The sequence below is a fragment of the Capricornis sumatraensis genome, chromosome 13 (assembly GCF_032405125.1).
Source record: "Capricornis sumatraensis isolate serow.1 chromosome 13, serow.2, whole genome shotgun sequence".
Lineage (NCBI taxonomy): Eukaryota > Metazoa > Chordata > Mammalia > Artiodactyla > Bovidae > Capricornis > Capricornis sumatraensis.
In genome coordinates this window covers 85,759,986-85,779,083 of record NC_091081.1, presented here as the reverse complement: position 1 = coordinate 85,779,083, position 19,098 = coordinate 85,759,986, and the positions used below count along the sequence as shown (strand labels likewise).

Genomic DNA, 19,098 nt, shown 5'->3' with positions numbered 1-19,098 from the left:
TTCCTGGGCTGGCCATCCACGCCCTGGGTGGGAGCCTGGGTCTCATGGTCTCAAAGTGTTTGGATATGAAGCATCTGATCGCGTTCTACCTGAGAGGTTACCCAGGTGCGTGGGGGTCTGCTTCCATCCAGAGAACAGAAATTCCACCTAATAATAGTCCTTGTTGTTTAGTCACTCAGTCGTGTCTGACTCTTTGCCACCCCGTGGACTGTAGCCCACCAGGCTCCTCTGTCCGTGGGATTTCCCAGGCAAGAATACTGGGGTGGGGTGCCATGCTCTCCTTCAGGAGATCTTCCCGACCCAAGGATCAAACCCGCGTCTCCTACATCAGCAGGCGGGGTCTTTATCATCTGAGCCACCAGGGAAGCCCAGGAATAGTCATGGCCGGCCTGTGAGTTGTATTTCCCACCCGGATTTCTAAAGGCTTCAACACCGCTCATTCTCCCAGTAAGCGAGTCATCTTTGTGCCGTTGCTGACACTACCCCACCTGATCTATGATGAAAGGAAAGGGCCATGGGGTGGGCTGAGAGGCTGGGGGGATGGTGAGGACGAGGGCTCAGGCCAGGGACGCTACGGGGAGAGCAGCCACAGCTGGAAAATGTGCACTTTCCCAGATGAACGTGTGTTCATTTTATTCAGATTTCAATACAGCTCCCAATTCCTATCTTGCTCGAATGTGAAACGGGGCAGGGTAGGGGGGAATGGCATTTCAAAGCTGTTTTTCCCGTTATTTTGAACATTTTAAAAAAGACAGAGTAGTGGTTCAGCCCAGTAATAAAGGTAACAATTACCATCCCACACAGCATAGATAAGCAGTTCTTTTGCTTGATTTTCCCAGAAACTTGTTAGAGAAATATCACTGTCTTTTGTAACGCAGAGAAAGGACATGGTTCTCCTGGTTAGTTTCGTTTGGTGGGGGGTGAGGGCAGGCAGAAATACTACTAATTTTCAGAAAGAGAAAGGTTATGAGTTACACAGCTACGGTGCATATCCATTTTTCATAATGAATGAACTTAAAATGGTTTGCAAAGCCATCGTCATGAGGTGGATTTTGCCCTTCTCATGGTGGAAGCCTTTCTGCTGTGAAGGAGAAAGATGGATTTAAGTTAAAGGCTGATTTACAGAGTAGCTGATCATCTGAAATATTCATACATGCTAGCTGCACAAGATAAACAAGAGATAGGGTGTTTGAACAAAGAGTTCTTGCCTGGTTGTTTTTCAGCTACAGGTAAACTTTAAAAATATATACAGACAAATACTTAAATAGTTTAAAATCAAAAAAAGATTTACAGGGTGGTCTGAGAAGAGAGTCAGTGCAGCCCAGGATCTCCCACCAAGAAGAACATGGTGTCCATCCACTTGGCGGGGGGTTTCCAACACGACAAGGTTTGGAGTTGGATTAAGAGAGAAGGGGCTTCCCAGGTGGCTCTGTGGTAAAGAACCCGCCTGCCAATGCAGGAGACACAGGTTTGATCCCTGGGTCAGGAAGATGCCCTGGAGGAGGGCATGGCACCCCACTCCAGTATTCTTGCCTGGAGAATCCCATGGACAGAGGAGCCTGGTGGGCTACAGTCCACGGGGTTGCAAAGAGTCGGACACGACTGAGCGCACATGGAAAAGAGAGAATGAGGAAGAAGCTTGTGTGCATGTGTGTGTGTGCACGCTGGGCAGGGGTTGGTGATGTGTGTTACAGGAGAGAGGAAAAGATGCTAAGGAAGAAGTTCCAAAAGAGAGGAGGGCAAAAGCAACACAGTCCAAAAAAGGTGGAGAAGGGCCGGAAACAGGTCACGTGTGTGACAAGGGAGGCCGGGAGGAAGGCGTGTGTGAGGAACAGGGTCGGCTCCCGGGATTCTGAGGGGGTCCCTGAAGGAAGGCCAGCGACAGTGTCTGGGCTGGTCCCTGAGGGCCCCCCACCCCCAGCCCTGATGACGTTCCTGTTGAACTCCCTTGCTCACGAAACAGGTGGACTTAGGGGGTAGTTGGCAGGATGCAAGTTTGCACGGCCTGCCGAGCCCTGGCAAAAATGCCCCAGGCGCAGGTGGCAAGTGTAACTGGTGATGGTGCTGAGTTGTGACAGCCTTGATCCAGTTCCTGATAGACAAAGACACGTAAATTAATCACCAATAAATGGCGCCTTTTGTTGGGCTGTTAGTCAAAAGGTCAAGGACTGAATAGATCACGGGACGGACATATTTTTCTGGTGGGGGCAGAGAGGGGTGGGAAAGCCTGCACACAACGGAAAGCTTAACACGCCCTGTTTGCCCCGCTGCCTCCCAGAATGCTCTCATGACAAGCAGCGCTTTATTTCAGTAGTGACCTATTCTTACTTCTTAAAAAATATGTAACTGTAGGAGTAAGAAAACTATGTAGCTTTTTTGTTTCTCAGCAGTGCATAAACCAAGTGATAAAAAGAACAGAGCAGAATAACAGTTGCTTATTGAGAAAGGGAGTTGGAGTTGGAATATTCCGTGATTGCAGAATGTGTATCCCTGGGGGAGGAAAAAGCCCAACAAAGGAGCACCGTCCCTTCCTTTGGGCGTGGGAGGGATGAGCAGGCACGGTTGAGGGTCAGGCCACATTGAGGGGCAGGTGAGCGGGGCGGTCTCCATTTCAGAGCTGCTCTAGAGTCAGTTTCTTTGAGAATCTGAGTTTGAGGCGATTAGGTTGAGCTCCTCATTTTAAATATGTACGACGTCGCAGGAAAACACGCTTGTGAGAACAGGATGCTTTAAGAACAACCCCGATGGTTGTGTACAATTGTCAGTTCTGGTTAGGATGATGACATTTCAATTCAGGAAGCTAGGAGTCTATTTTCTCTCCAATAGCTGGAAAGATACATTGAAGAAGGAAAAGATGTGTATTATTTATAACCAAACAAACAGGACCCACAGGAACAACAGTTCAAACCAGACTTGGCATTTCTGAGGGAATACCACGCAGGTAGGCTAGAACCAGGGCTTCCGTTTCTCCTCCTGGAGGTCTTTGTGTACCGGAGACGAGCCCCGACTGCTTGAGAGTCTCTTGGTTAAGAATTATCAGGTTGGCCAAAAAGTTTGTCTGGAGTTTTACATAAGCTGGTACAGAAAACCCCCAAGGAAGTTTTTGGACAATCCAACATTTTGACGACGCTTGTCATTCTGAACGTTGAAGTGGTTTTGGACTGTGTAGGCAGTATGTTGCAGCATGGGCAGCCTCCTTTTCTACCTAAGCCTGTGTAAACAGCCCCCACCTGCGTGCTTGGAGAAGGCCATGGCCCCCCACTCCACTACTCTTGCCTGGAAAATCCCATGGACGGAGGAGCCTGGTGGGCTGCAGTCCATGGGGTCGCTAAGAGTCGGACACGACTGAGCGACTTCGCTTTCACTTTTCACTTTCTTGCACTGGAGAAGGAAATGGCAACCCACTCCAGAGTTCTTGCCTGGAGAATCCCAGGGATGGGGGAGCCTGGCAGGCTGCCGTCTATGGGGTCGCACAGAGTTGGACACGACTGGAGCGACTTAGCAGCAGCACCTGGAGGCTTCCTCGTCCTCAGGGCTGTTTTGGTCAGCACTGACTGGTATGTGTGTCCCAGTCTTTCTGCTGTCAAGGGCATCCTCCCAGTGAATGAACTCATGGTTGTGAAGTGACCATCCTGCCCCCTCGCCCCCAAGGCGTGGCCAAGGCATCAGACCTTTACACAGGTGCATATCTGCTAGGCAGGGGACCTGGCCTGGCAACAGACCCATATCATGGAGGGTTTTGATGAAACAGTCTCTTTGCATTTTTACAATGTTTATACTGTGTAGAAGCTTTCTTCTTTTCTTTAGTTACTACTATTATAGGAAAAAGGCAGGAAAAGAAGACAAAAGCCAAGTGGGAAAAAGAACACTTTTGGTGGCCAGAGCAAAGTCTTCCCAGGTTGCTGCTGGTGGCACCTCCGGCCATTCTGAAGGGTGATGGGCTCTTGGTAGACAGCACAAGACGAGGCCCTGCGGGCTCATGCCAGATGGAAAAGACGAGGCTCTTGCCTTTGGGGAGCTGGCCAAGGTCCCCGGAGGTCACATTCATGCCCACCAGACTGAGTCTGGGCTGTGGACCCAGCCCAGAGCCCTGTGCAGCTGGCCTGTCCTGCTGCTCGGACCCTACTGGAGACTGTCCTGGGAGGATGCTTCTCTGTGAGGGCGGGCCAGACTCCCGAGCCCCTTCATCCCAGGACAGGAAGAGCCATTTCTTTTCCATGGGGATGGTCTTGATCCCTGTCTTCTGCACAATGTCACGAACCTCACTCCATTGTTCATCAGGCACTCTATCTATCACATCTAGGCCCTTAAATCTATTTCTCACTTCCACTGTATAATCATAAGGGATTTGATTTAGGTCATACCTGAATGGTCTAGTGGTTTTCCCTATTTTCTTCAATTTGAGTCTGAATTTGGTAATAAGGAGTTCATGATCCGAGCCACAGTCAGCTCCTGGTCTTGTTTTTGTTGACTGTATAGAGCTTCTCCATCTTTGGCTGCAAAGAATATAATCAATCTGATTTTGGTGTTGACCATCTGGTGATGTCCATGTGTAGAGTCTTCTCTTGTGTTGTTGGAAGAGGGTGTTTGCAATGAGCAGTGCATTTTCTTGGCTAAACTCTATTAGTCTTTGCCCTGCTTCATTCCGCATTCCAAGGCCAAATTTGCCTGTTACTCCAGGTGTTTCTTGACTTCCTACTTTTGCATTCCAGTCCCCTATAATGAAAAGGACATCTTTTTTGGGTGTTAGTTCTAAAAGGTCTTGTAGGTCTTCATAAAACTGTCTTCATAAAACTTCAGCTTCTTCAGCGTTACTGGTTGGGGCATAGACTTGGATAACTGTGATATTGAATGGTTTGCCTTGGAGATGAACAGAGATCATTCTGTTGTTTTTGAGACTGCATCCAAGTACTGCATCTCAGACTCTTTTGTTGACCATGATGGCTACTCCATTTCTTCTGAGGGATTCCTGCCCGCAGTAGTAGATATAATGGTCATCTGAGTTAAATTCACCTGTTCCAGTCCATTTAGTTCTCTGATTCCTAGAATGTCGACGATCACCCTTGCCATCTCCTGTTTGACCACTTCCAATTTGCCTTGATTCACGGACCTGACATTCCAGGTTCCTATGCAACATTGCTCTTTACAGCATTGGACCTTGCTTCTATCACCAGTCACATCCACAACTGGGTATTGTTTTTGCTTTGGCTCCATCCCTTCATTCTTTCTGGAGTTATTTCTCCACTGATCTCCAGTAGCATATTGGGCACCTAATGACCTGGGGAGTTCTTTTTTTGGTATCCTTTCATTTTGCCTTTTCATACTGTTCATGGGTTTCTCAAAGCAAGAATACTGAAATTAAAAGACGCTTACTCCTTGGAAGAAAAGTTATGACCAACCTAGATAGTATATTCAAAAGCAGAGACATTACTTTGCTGACTAAGATCCGTCTAGTCAAGGCTATGGTTTTTCCTGTGGTCATGTATGGATGTGAGAGTTGGACTGTGAAGAAGGCTGAGCACCGAAGAATTGATGCTTTTGAACTGTGGTGTTGGAGAAGACTCTTGAGAGTCCCTTGGACTGCAAGGAGACCCAACCAGTCCATTCTGAAGGAGATCAACCCTGGGATTTCTTTGGAAGGAATGATGCTAAAGCTGAAGCTCCAGTACTTTGGCCACCTCATGTGAAGAGTTGACTCATTGGAAAAGACTCTGATGCTGGGAGGGATTGGGGGCAGGAGGAGAAGGGGACGACCGAGGATGAGATGGCTGGATGGCATCACGGATTCGATGGACATGAGTCTGAGTGAACTCTGTGAGATGCTGATGGACAGGGAGGCCTGGCATCCTGCGATTCATGGGGTTGCAGAGAGTCGGACACGACTGAGAGACTGAACTGAACTGAACTGAACTGAAAAAGCTCATAATACTTATGAATTTATGGTTTCTTTCAATCTTTCACCTTTTAATTTGAATTAAGGAAGGGTGAGAAGAGACACAGACATATTTTGTTTTTTAAGGAATTTTTGATTTCAAGACCTAGATTAAAGTGTCAACATTTGTTTTGCCAGAAATATCCCATTTGGGGTTTGCTTAGATCCAATTTACTTTATAGAAATAGCATTAACCTGTTTTAGAATAAAAGTGCTTTCTCCGATAAGGTTTGGAAAATTACAGTGGAAATAATTGTAAACTTTAGTCTGATTCTTTCTGGAGATGAGAGAATGGAAGTGGAAGGCAAGAGGGCAAGACAAGCCAAGGCAAAATTCATTTTTTTCTACATTGAATAAGAGAAGAAGCCTTTTGGGGAGATGTTTTGAGGTTATCTACTTCTAGAATCCTAAAGAAATGCTTTCATTTTTTTATTTTTTAGCTTTGCTATGTCACTTTGAGGAGATTCATCTTTTTTCCCCTTAGTGATAACTTGACTTCATAATCTCTTGGAAAGTGACTGTTTGCAACGTACCCTTAAGTCTGACCATATGATGGATATTTCCAGAGTGTTGGTTCATGGCGGATGTGAATCAAAGTTGCAATGGTTTTGCAACCACAGACTTATAATAACCAGAGCATATGTCATACGAGAGACGCCCAAGGGCTTAAACACTCCAAATCTCTTCAGATCTTGTTGACATTAATGAAATTCACAAGATTTCTTTCCTCTGAAGATAAAAGCTTTGAAGCAAGATCTGGATTCCCAGCTGGATGTCTGTCTCTCTCCCTCTCCTTCTGACGCAGGAGCTGGGTAACTAAAGCCAGAGGTTCCTAGCCCATCATAGTTTTGAAAGTTCAAGGAAAGGTTTTCATCTCTGAATGGGGCACTGATCACTGGTGAAACTGAAGGTATCACGGATCTTGACCTAATCATGAATTAAATATTTAAGTGCTCCTTCAGACAACTGCCAACTCCTTTCTGAACAACTGCCATTTTCCAAAGTAGATTTGTTCTGTAGGAAATGAACAATGATAACACTGGGGGGTATCGTGATACAGTGGGAAAAAACATTGAATTTCAAAGGCAAATAACCTGCAATGTACATTTTCAAACCTTAGCAGCTGCAATGTCCAATAACTTACTAGATGGTTAACTATGGACAGGTTACTTGATTTCTCTGAATCTCAGTTACCATCCCTATAGAAAGAAAGAACTGAGTTTGGGTGAGCTCTGTTCACCCTAACATTACTTTGTATAAAACCACAGTACAACTTCGGAACAAGCTTTTGGAAGTGAAGGTTATTCAATAGATGCATTGTATTTCAACTGAAAAGATAATCACAAAGCTACTGTATAATTCTTCAAAGTAAGCCACAAAACTTGTAAGTACCAAATCCAGCTTTCACATAAGTTCTAAAAAAAAAAAAAATCCCAAGGGACCAATGTTTATATAGTTGTTGTTTAAAAAGAGAACACTGTCAAAAACTCAAATTATTTATTGACACACTACCCCAAATTATTCCATTCTGCTACTTCAATAAGTCAATATGGATTTTGATGTGTTAGAATAAAGACCAAATGTATGGGCTGATTTTTTATATATATTCAGGTGACAGTGATTTGGTCAAGACCATGTAAAGGCAAATTGGATTAATCTCTGATCAATGACTATTTTGACTTGAAGTTATATTGAGAAACATAGGTAGGTTCACCAGTTTATCCCTCTTTGGGATAACTACACTTATAGGTTCAGTCGCCATTGGACTAACCTGAAATCCTAGCAGTGAAGTGGCAGTGCGTCCCTTTTCTTGTTGGCCCACATGATTCAATGAACATTCAGTGAATACCCAAAGGAAAAGGAGCAGAGCGTTCTAAGTCCAGCTCTTGTCCCAATTCTATTTCCTGTGGGCTTATCTCATGGTGGAGTAATAATAACAACAATAATAATACTAGCATAAGGTCATTTGAGAGCTAAGAACAGCTAGATGAGTTAGATGCTATTCCTGTCCCAGCACAGAGAAGCAACCTGAGGTGGAGGAGGTGAAATCACTTGGTAAAGTGATACAAGCCGTACACGATGCTGGGGTGCTGAGAAGGAGAAGCGGTGGGAGGCGTCTGCGGAGGGAGAACAAGAAGGTGATGGGAAGATCCAGAAAGAGAGGTCTAGGCGTCCTCCGCCAGCACAGACAGCATGCAAGGGACCAAGAACTTGGTTTTTCTAATTCTAGGAGAATTTTAGCCCTGCAGAGAAGGAATGGCATCTGGAGAGCAGGTCTCTTGGACTATACATGTCGGGGGGATGCTCTACTGCCTGCAAGCAATCAATGCATGCTTCCCAGGGCAGCAAACTGTTCATCTTGGCCTCATTTTGATGCTACAGACTATTCTGCTCTCTTTCCTTCCTTATACAAGCCCTTGAAATAGTGACATCCTTTACCAAGATATGTGCAGGAAGACAAAATGAAGGCTGACTTGATTTCAAGGACTTTTTTCAGGGCCTTACGATACAGACAAAAGGAGAAGGGGGCAGCAGAGGATGAGATGGCTAGACAGCATCACTGACTCAGTGAACATGAATTTGAGCAAACTCTGGGAGATAGTGGAGGACAGAGGGGCCTGGCGTGCTTCAGTCCACGTGGTTGCAAAGAGTTGGACATGACTTAGTGACAAGAACAACACAACACAGGACTGTGGGAAAATCCTGGGATAAGCATCACATTCCGTCCCTCCCACTCCCCTCCTTACAAACACTTATGACTTATTTCTAGACCTGTAGGTATTGGTTCTATGGGCTTACAGGAAAGGGAATCATAGGCTTTGATCTGCCTGAGGCAGGAAAACAGTCTCAGACCACTGTCCAGACTGCCTTTGCTACCTGTAGATGGACACCTGGTAATCAGACCAGAGGGGCTGGGGAAACCTGTAACTATAGAAGAATAGGAAGAGGGTGAGACAGTGTAAAGGAGAAACTTTTTATGACTGTCTGGATGGTCTTCTGATACCCTTTAAAAAAGTCAGATTCAAGCCACAGATATTGGGGAAGTTTACGAATCAAATTTCAAGGTTCCTGTGGTCCATGAAGACGAGGGAAGTCTCTAGTGTTCCTTTAGGAAATGTACCTTGGGATTCTTGAGTAGTAGCACTTGATCAGATTGAACGCCTGTGTGGAGGCATTCAGGGGGCTTCCCCCACCCCTAGCCCCTGAGCCCTACCCTCTAGGTCAGCGCTGACTTCACTGGAAGCACGAGCCCGCGTGGTGGCTCAGATCAGGGCTCAGATTCTCCGTGTCTGTATTCAGCTTGTGGCGGGCAGTGGTCTCCGTAATAAATCCAGTTGCAGAGCTTCTCTGGCCCACCCTGGGTAGCAGCTAACAGTCTACTTGGTCTTTCAAACTCTCCTCTTCCTGATTTGCCCTGCAGATTAATTTCCAGTCACTTTCTCCTGATTAATAGCCAACACCTCCACACTGTATGAGAGACCAAATTCAAATTCCTGATCGAGCCCTCTGTCTCTACCCTCCCTTATGAAGTCAATCTCATATTTTGCTCCTTCCCAAGACCATCTGTTTCACCCATATGTGGATTTCTTCCTGGCCTCAGTGGGCATAATTTTCACTCATGTCTTTAAAAACCCCCTCTCCCTTCTGGGAAAGTCCAACCTCATTTCTTTTCAAGGATAGTTTTGGATTTACTTACCCTGTGGAGTTGACTCCACAATCTTCTTTCTTTTGAATTCCTAGAGCTGTGGTCAGTAATCCCTCCATGGGCCTTATGAACATGTCAATCTAGAACCCTTAGGAAGTCATTTATGAAACTTAGTTTTCCTGTATTTTACCACCTCTTGAAGGATAGGATCACACTACTTATAAACTTTGTTTGTTGGCGTCAAATACAAATTGAATATTTGTAAAAGGGATGAATGAATGAGTGAATAAATTATTACTTTTTGTGTTTACTCAATCGAGATATAAGCAAATTTGGTTCTAAGTAAATTGTATGTTAAACATAATGCCCACAATTTGCCCAATACTTATTCTTTATTTACTGTTTACAAACTTGTGAGTTCTTATCCTGGAGATAATACCCTTATGTGGATTCAGGAAGGTTGGGTATAAGTACATACAGGGTCTATATAGTTAGATAGCCTTATCTCTTCTCCAAAATCCTCCTTGATTTAAAGTGGAGTTTATTTGGGTTGGGCTTCCCTGGTGGATCAGATGGAATCTGCCTGTAATGTGGGAGACACAGAAGATTCCCTAGAGAAAGGAATGGCTACCCACTCCAGTATTCTTGCCTGGAGAATTCCCTGGACAGAGAAGCCTGATGGGCTACAATCTGTGGGGTCACAAAGAGCCAGACAGGACTGAGAGACCAACATTTCACTTACTTGGGTCACCCTTTATTTTGAGAAGAGAAAGCTTTCTTCCTCCAGAATGAAAAGAAAAATCATATTACCTTATTTTATCGATATCTAAATTTCGCTTAATACAGTTTCTTTTCTAGCTATTAATACCTGATAATTCTCAGTCAGAAAAATAAATGATTTCAATGGGAAATTCTGATTCCTGCTTTCAGGAGTGACACAACATATACTGGAAATAATTTCACTGCTTTTAGACTGATGCTGAAAACTTGGAAATGGACTAGAATGACCACTGTTATCATGGTTTTTCCAAGAAATATTAGTGACACAACCCACCTTTAGTTTTCAATTTTGTTTTGTATTGAGGTACAAAAATGAGAAGAGAAATCCAGATTTCTAACCAGTTTTATCAGCAGATGCAATAAACTTGGGGGGAGATGTACTTCTCAAATTATCTCTGTTAGAGCTTTTATCTTTATCGTGAACTCAGAATTCAGAAGCCCGTGTGTGTCCATGCTGGTAATCGCCGACACAACAAAGTTTGCTTAAATCGTTTTAGAGGAATAGCTGCACAGAGCCACCGAATAAAAGACCTTCAGGGCCTTGATGTAGTCTTTATTCTGCTGCAGAAACTAATTAAATAGATAAACTCACTAATGGTGCTTATGGTGAAAAAAACACATCATGCCGTTTCTGCAGATCAGATGGTTCCTCGATTATCTACGATTTATCTCAGCTTGGCTAAACTAGCTACTTTTTGAAAATTTGAAGATGAATTATTGGGTCCAAAATCTAATAGATTTCCAAGCCATTAACTGGAAATCTTACTGAGTGGGAGTCTTTCTCATCAAATGAGCTCAATTAATGCAAAAATAATATATTTAATGAACAAATCAAAGCAATCTGCTGGGCTGAACTGAGTTAACGACTGTATATGTGATAAGAGTTAAAGCCTCCAAGCCTTTTACAACTGTCTCATTTTGGAGTCAACTCGAAGTATCTCTGAAAGCTCTGACTAGCAACTTTTATCAGCGTCTACACTAGTTAGTTAAATGCGGCAGAAGACATCAACTCTGCCCAGAAGTGTTCATGCAGAGTATAACCTGCAAACACTGAGCTCACCTGACTCCATTTTTACAAACATTAGGGGCTTTGCTAAAGTTCAAGGCGAGTTTTGGCTGCATGGGAAGGAAAAAAAGAGGTGTCTAAGTCATGGGGACAAAATGTGGCCATTCAATTTGCCGTGGCAGCAAGATCGGGCTTGCACAAGAATTGAAACTAAAGCTTGTTGGAAACGCTGATAGGTAAAATATGCTGACTTTTGATACTTTGGAATAAAGACTGTTTATTTGCCTGTGTTACATTTTTCTCTCTCTAAAATTCCTCAGTTTAGTGCACATGATTACTTTCCTCTGAATCAGGATTGTAAGAGTAGGTGAGTCCAAACAAAACCAACTGGAAATACAGAGGAGCATCCCCGTGGGGTTGAGGCTGGGTGCACAAGAACATGCCCTCAGCCTGTGAATGAATCTCTGGTTGATTCAGGTGTAATAATGCCTACCTGGGAGGAGAGATTCGAGGGCAAAACAGGAGAACATATGTTATGTCTTTATGAAAATAACAAGCTGTTGATAAACTTGGACAGTTCGTATCACTGTAGTTTCTGTGATGTCAGTACCCGGCTTTCCAGGTCACAGTGGATTGCTTATGATTTATCTCTCCTATGGGTAGGATGGGCTTCCCTTGTGGCTCAGCTGGTAAAAAATCTGTCTGCAATGCGGGAGACCCTGGTTCGAATCCTGGGTCAAGAAGATCCCCTGAAGAAGGGATAGGCTACCCACTCCAGTATTCTTGGGCTTCCCTGGTGGCTCAGATGGTAAAGAAGCTGCCCGCAGTGCAGAGGACCTGGGTTTGATCCCTGCGTCAGGAAGATCCCCTGGAGAAGGAAATGGCAACCCACTCCAGTATTCTTGCCTGGAGAATCCCATGGACAGAGGAGCCTGGTGGGCTACAGTCCACAGGGTTGCAAAGAGCTGGACATGACTGAGTGACTTTCACTTCACTTTGCTTCGCTTCACTTCATTTCTGGGTAGGACAGGAAGACTAGCCTGCAGAACACCAGGAAGTAAGCATTTGGCTTCTATAAGAAGGGCTCACTCCGGACAAGCAGCAGAGGGGAGCCGCTTTGTCTCCAAGTCCCGCAGGAGTGTGAGTTTACTGTCAGCTGCCTGGACTCACTGAGCTCATGGATCTGCCCTGCTGGGGATGCCCGTTACTCAGGCATAGTTTTTTCTGGTCTAGATGGGTTCCTTGGACCTGTCTGCCTCACGACCAAGGTTTTTTGTCGCAGGACTTCATAAGCTAACAATTTACAGCGTAAACTTACACTCACTTGTGGCCCTCAGTACCCTTCCTCCCTAGGTAGAGCCTGATCAGGGGTGCCCACGTGAAGGGTGGAAAGATGGGTTCCTGTCCTCCTGCAGATATTAACACCCCAATAAACCAAGGACTTGCTCCTTAGAAGAAAAGCTATGACAAACCTAGACAGTGTATTAAAAACCAGGGACATCACTTTGTTGACAAAGGTCCACATAGTCAAAGCTATGGTTTTTCCAGTAGTCATGTACAGATATATGGAGTTGGACCATAAAGAAGGCAAAGTGTTGAAGAACTGATACTTTCGAAATGTGGTGCTGAAGAAGACTCCTGAGAGTCCCTTGGACTGCAAGGAGATCCAACCAGTCCATCCTAAAGGAGATCAGTCCTGGGTGTTCACTGGAGGGACTGATGCTGAAGCTGAAACTCCAATACTTTGGCCACCTGATGCAAAGAGCTGACTCATTGGAAAAGACCCTGATGCTGAGAAAGACTGAAGGTGGGAGGAGAAGGGGATGACGGAGAATGAGATGGTTGGATGGCATCACCAGCTCAATGGACATGAGTGTGAGTAATCTCCGGGAGTTGGTGATGGACAGGGAGGCCTGGCGTGCTGCAATTCATGGGGTCGAAAAGAGTCGGACACGACTGAGCGACTGAACTGAACTGAACTGAAGTATGTCCCGGAAGTGGACACATCTCTGGATAAATATCTAGCATTCAGTCCCTTTACCTCAACCAGCACCATTTCAGAGGGCAAAGAGTGGCTTGCAATGAGTTGCTGTAACTTCTAGAGGTGTCCCAGGGCGGTCGTACCCTGGGAATTGAAAGAATCTCAGGGACTGTGGTAAGAAATGTGGAGGAAATCACAGGGTCAATTACTTTGAGTATTTTAATTGATTGATTATCAGGCTTTTCTGGTGGCTCAGTGGTAAAGAATCCGCCTGCCAGTGCAGGAGATGCAGGTTTGATCCCTGGGTCAGGAAGATTCCCCTGGAGAAGGGAATGGCAACCCACTCCAGTATTCTTGCCTGGAGAATCTCACGGACAGAGGAGCTTGGCGGGCAACAGTCCCTAGGGTCGCAAAGAGTCGGACACAACTTAGCTATTAAGCAACAGCAACAATTGAATTGATTATCACCTTCAGAAGGAGGGCCATTTATAATGGTTAGATTTCTAAAAGAGCTTTGCACTCTTTGCTTGTGAGCACGCATCCACCAACCCACCAGCCACCCAGCCCTTGCTTCCTGGGTCATCCTGTGGAAGGCCAGGCTCAGTTCCCCACCAGAGGGTGGGCACAGGCACAGCCACGTGGGTGGTTTGGTCAGCTCTCTTAAAACGCGCCTTAAATCACGACTCTGGGAGTCACCTTCAAATTGGATCATTTACAAACGAGGCCATATGGAAAACTGTCGTTATTTTGGTTTGCGTGTGAAAAGCGTTAATTTGTGACATGTTGAATGTGTGACGTACTACAGCCGATTTAACCTTGTGCCGGCGTTTCTCCGTTTTTCGCTGCATGGGGCACCCCAAAGGATGGAAGTGGCGCCAGGAAGCCCAGGCTGGAGGCTGGGCAGGGCTTGTGAGGTAAGCTCTGAGGCAGCAGGCGGAGGTGAGCCGGGGCATTTGTTCTTCCTGAAGGTTAAAAGACCAGTAGCAGTGGAAACTGAAGTCTGCTATTTATCTTCAGGCTAGGGACAGTGCAGACAGCTGCAACACGAGCCTCCTCACAAAGCCATGCCAATAACCTTAACCGTGACCTCCGGCAGGAGACGCATTTCAGTGGGCGTACTGCTTTCTCTTTTAGGCACAAATAAGCACAGTTGTGTTCATTTTGTGTTGAGGTCAGATGATTAACTTGAGAGCCCTTTTTAGTGAATAATAAGGGGGAAAAAAAGTCTTTACATCTGACTCCAACTCAACAAACGAAACAAAGCTTTCTAGAGGGAAGAAAGTCGCATATTACATGGACAGCAGATTTTAAGGCAAAAGTAAATGTTACAAAAGGACTTTGAACCTGATTAGCATGGAGCCAATGCAAGGTCAGATGGATAACTCACATTCCGTTCAATTAATCAAGGTAAATATAATTATTTGGTAGATTTTTCAGTACATCTGACCTTTAGTTGTGAACTATCTGGGTATTTCTTTTACTTTTTTCTGTGGTTACAGCCTGTTATAAGATGTAACACTGTAGATTAAGAAAAAGAAAGCTGTTGATAGAGATCAGTGAGAAGCATTTATTGATCAGCAGGTCTAATCATTACCTGCTCCCAAAGACCAAGGTAAAATGAGACACGTGAAATATATCACAGGGCTGCTCGTGTCTGCACCCTCTGCAGTCCCTACTCAGGGTTGAGTTTGTCCAGAAACCAGTGATGGATTCTATAGAAAACTATATAACTAGGAGCCCAAGCATTACTGATCTAACAAGTAAAATGAAAGCTCAAAATTCCAAATGCCATTAAGCCCTGTTAAAATTGTTTTTTGCTTGAAGGAACTAAATTGACTCACTTTTTATTTATTTTACTATTTCCCTTAAAAAAAAAAAAACCTGGCAGCTCTAATATGGCAAATCAGAATTTGGGAAAAGGAGTAGAATTTGGGCTGGGGCGCTCTCTATTTGTATCTCAAATAACATTCAGAAAACAAAGATCATGGCATCCGGTCCCATCACTTCATGGGAAATAGATGGGGAAACAGTGTCAGACTTTATTTTTGGGGGCTCCAAAATCACTGCAGATGGTGATTGCAGACGCTTACTCCTTGGAAGAAAAGTTATGACCAGCCTAGATAGTGTATTCAGAAGCAGAGACATTACTTTGCCGACTAAGGTCCGTCTAGTCAAGGCTATGGTTTTTCCTGTGGTCATGTATGGATGTGAGAGTTGGACTGTGAAGAAGGCTGAGTGCCGAAGAATTGATGCTTTTGAACTGTGGTGTTGGAGAAGACTCTTGAGAGTCCCTTGGACTGCAAGGAGATCCAACCAGTCCATTCTGAAGGAGATCAACCCTGGAATTTCTTTGGAAGGAATGATGCTAAAGCTGACGCTCCAGTACTTTGGCCACCTCATGCAAAGAGTTGACTCACTGGAAAAGACTCTGATGCTGGGAGGGATTGGGGGCAGGAGGAGAAGGGGACGACCGGGGATGAGATGGCTGGATGGCATCATGGACTCGATGGACATGAGTCTGAGTGAACTCTGTGAGATGGTGATGGATAGGGAGGCTTGGCGTGCTGCGATTCATGGGGTCGCTAAGAGTTGGACACGACTGAGCGACTGAACTGAACTGATATAAAAAGAGCTGCCATGTAATTCTTATGGTAGGCACTAGAAGTGTAAGCATCCCTTATATATTTCACTTATTTAATTTTCACTCTCAACAACCCTGTGAAGTTGGTATTGTTATTACCCACAGTTTTACAGATGTGGTACAGAAAGGTTTAAGACCTGACTTTCAAGTATAAAATTTAACCATGATATGCAAAATAACCAAATATCTTTATGGATATTTTGACCCAGAAATTCAGTTCTGATACATGTGATAGCAAGGTGAAATAAAAAATGTCATGTTAAATAACTGCTTTAACAATGGATATATTGTGAAAACTGGTTTCCCTCTGTATAGCTTTATAGCTTTGGAATTTTCTGTGTAATTAATAGTGTAAGGGAGAAGGCAATGGCACTCCAGTCCAGTACTCTTGCTTGGAAAATCCCATAGATGGAAGACTCTGGTGGGCTGCAGTCCATGGGGTCCCTAAGACTCGGACATGACTGAGTGCTTTCACTTTTACTTTTCACTTTCATGCATTGGAGAAGGAAATGGCAACCCACTCCAGTGTTCTTGCCTGGAGAATCCCAGGGATGGGGGAGCCCTGTGGGCTGCCGTCTATGGGATCGCACAGAGTCAGACACGACTGAAGCGACTTAGCAGCAGCAGCAGCAGCAGCAATAGTGTAAAGTTAATAATAATTTTGAGCCACCATAGTTGGAGACAAGGATAGATATGGTTGTTGGAACATTTGTTGTATAATAGAAAGATTATGTCAGGTCCTTAAAAATATTTCTTTCCAAGTTTTCTCCAGTGTGTCCTTTTCCTTAAGTCGCCATTTTACATTTGGAGAAAACTGAGATCAGTATTGACAACCTGACTTTTATTGACAAATTTTAAGCGTGAATTTTGTTTTTAGTAATTTTCCTTGACTCTCCATGAAGATAACTTGTTGAAAGTTACCATTCTCAATAAGTTTAAGATTTTTATCCCTTTTTAAAATGCGTTTTAAACTGTTTTATAAAAATATTTCTGTAGGGGATACAAAACAATATTATGATAACATAGTTTGTTTTACTCCCAGGCAATTTCATACAATCATACATAAAGCAATATTATAGTAGATTAACTTTCTTATATGAGATTAAATTCTCATTAATATATTTTTAATGTTTTATGAAAAATATTTTAATACAAAGAAGTACAATTTCCTCATCTATTTTACTACAATTGTGTTTTTTGTTTTAGATCATTTTCATTAAAATATCTTGTTTCCTAACCAAAATAAAGTTCACTTTTTTTTTTCTTAAAGAAATAATTGGGTCATATTTTGTAATTGCCATTGGAAGTTATCACACTAGACAGTAACTTGGCAAAAATAGGATCTAGGTTGGAATTGGAAAAGAGGAAAGTACAAGAACATATTGTTACTAGACTTTATGAGGATATATCCAATTGTGGTTAGTACTGTTGTATTCTTTTAATCTCTTATATTCTTCACTGATGTTGAAAAAAACTTGATTTTCTAGACCCTTACTTAACTTTCAAAAATGCTTACAACTTCCATTAAAATTCTCACAACACTATAAGCCTGTATTCTTTACATGTTGAGAGCAAACATACATTAACAAGTCACATGTATTTGTGTTAACTTTCTCTAACAGTCATGCGGACAGTCGTTAATGTGTGTTTGTCTTGTTATATTGCCTTCTTAATTCCCATTCTGTGTAAGATAAACATTTTAGTAACAAATATTTTTTTATTTCAAATGACCATGTATATGGGGTATAAATGAAATTTCCAAAAATTCTATTTCTATAATTCCTAACGTGATAGTCAACAGTATACAGCAATCTGGCTGAGAAGGGCATACTGCCTCGGATCACCTAGAAATGAGCATAAAAGCCTTAATTTCACTGTTGTCCTTAACTGTTGCCCTTTGGAAAGGCTGTTCGATCACCAGGAGCTAGAAGGGCTGAGGCTGGGCCTCTAGATGTTCCAAACCGCAGAGGCAACTTTGGTGCCCACACTGCAGCTTGCCCTGGGAGGGGCTTACCCGGTGCCCCCGAACGCATATACACACGATCGTGGTGTAACTGCCGTCCCCCGCCGGAAGGATCTAAGACACTTCCGTTTTATCGTTGAAGTCGAAATCAATAGTTCATTATTGATTCTTGTTCATGACCTAAGTGTCATTAAACTCCCCAAAGAAGGACATGCTGCGTAGGATTTCCTAGAAACGACTCTTGCTGTTAAACCTTTCATATTGAGCATAAAGGGAAGCCTTGCAAAATCTTTTCGAGTAGCCTGAATAATTCATCGGTGCACCGGGAAGACGTCTAAATATTAGCACTATGTTTGATTTTCCTTTCCGGATCAATCTATATCTGTTTCTATCTTTGAAAAAAAAAAAAAAAAAATCCTTGCAGGGGTGTGATTGCTCACTCATTTCAATGAGCCCTGGTCACAAGGTAATGTTCGTCTCCTGTAAAAGCTCAAAGGGAACGGAACAACCCGTTTTAAGAAACGGAACTTTGCATTAATCTGACGTAGACTCAATACGATAAAAGGACACGAAGGGAGCCAGTCAGGGAGTAGAGGCGTCATTTGAGTCACACACTATTTAAGGCAAAACTGATAGCTTCCTCTAACGTGTTCCCCTTCATTCTGAATGTATTTATGCTTTATTTTGGTGAAAATTGTGTTCTATGAAAAACGTTAGATGTTGGGTTTCAGGAGCCAAAGAATCTGGGCTTGCCACTTGAGAAAGCTCACGAGGAAGACTCAGCCCTGTCTCACACGCCACGTCCCTTCGCTTGTCAAGACTGGTCACCCTCTCCATCTCTGCCGCCACCGCACTTGGCCCTTGGGAATCTGTCTCCAGTTTGCCTAACTACTGCAGGGACTGCTCCACAGGTCTCTGCTGCCTTCTGCCTTTCCAGGCCCTCAGATCCATCCTTTACCGCCACCTAAGTCAACTGTCATGAACTCAGCTTGCACAGGTATTTCTCTGCTGGTGAAAACATTCAGAGATTTACCATTAGCTGTGGAACAAATCCAGCCTCCTTGGCCTGGCATTAACCCTTCTCAGTGGGCTTGAGGCCAATCGTTAGATTCCCATCCTCTCGCACAGGCACTCCGGGCTGTAGTCAAA

General features: G+C 43.9%; 1 protein-coding gene across 2 annotated transcripts in view; it reads right to left on the bottom strand.

Annotated features, from left to right (window-relative positions):
* Positions 1–19,098, bottom strand: part of PACRG (parkin coregulated) — a 535,154-nt gene that overhangs the window by 1,023 nt on the left and 515,033 nt on the right. The gene's annotated exons all lie outside the window — the stretch shown is intronic.